Below are 457 nucleotides of genomic sequence, written 5' to 3'. Positions count from 1 at the left end.
CTTTCAGCCTCTAAAACTTTGCTGGTGACAAAATGACATTCTGAAACTAATGAAGCTCCACAACGCTGGTATGATCTATGGTCGATTTGGTCTAAAAGGCAAGAGTTCTTTGTAGTCTTTCAAAAAATCTTCCACAGAATCACTGCAGTATTTGGAGAACATATGAATCAACATTTCGTATTCTTTATTCTTAAAATTCATACTAGGGTTGAATCTCCTAGAATTTTACCTTTGCCTTTTTAAAATCAGTAAGAAGAAAGTTGATGAACATTCATTCACAAGACATTCTGATGACAAACTGCATGATATCACTGATTGATGATCACACAGCAATGACTGATTCAACAAAGATTATCACGCTCCAATTTACCCATCTTCAACACATTCTACTATAGACATGTGAGAAATAATAATTACTATACAAATGTAGCTGAAAAATGTTTTGTTCTAAACATTC

This window comes from Penaeus monodon, chromosome 27 (genome assembly GCF_015228065.2).
Source record: "Penaeus monodon isolate SGIC_2016 chromosome 27, NSTDA_Pmon_1, whole genome shotgun sequence".
Classification (NCBI taxonomy): Eukaryota; Metazoa; Arthropoda; class Malacostraca; order Decapoda; family Penaeidae; genus Penaeus; species Penaeus monodon.
This window is presented reverse-complemented; position numbering follows the sequence as displayed.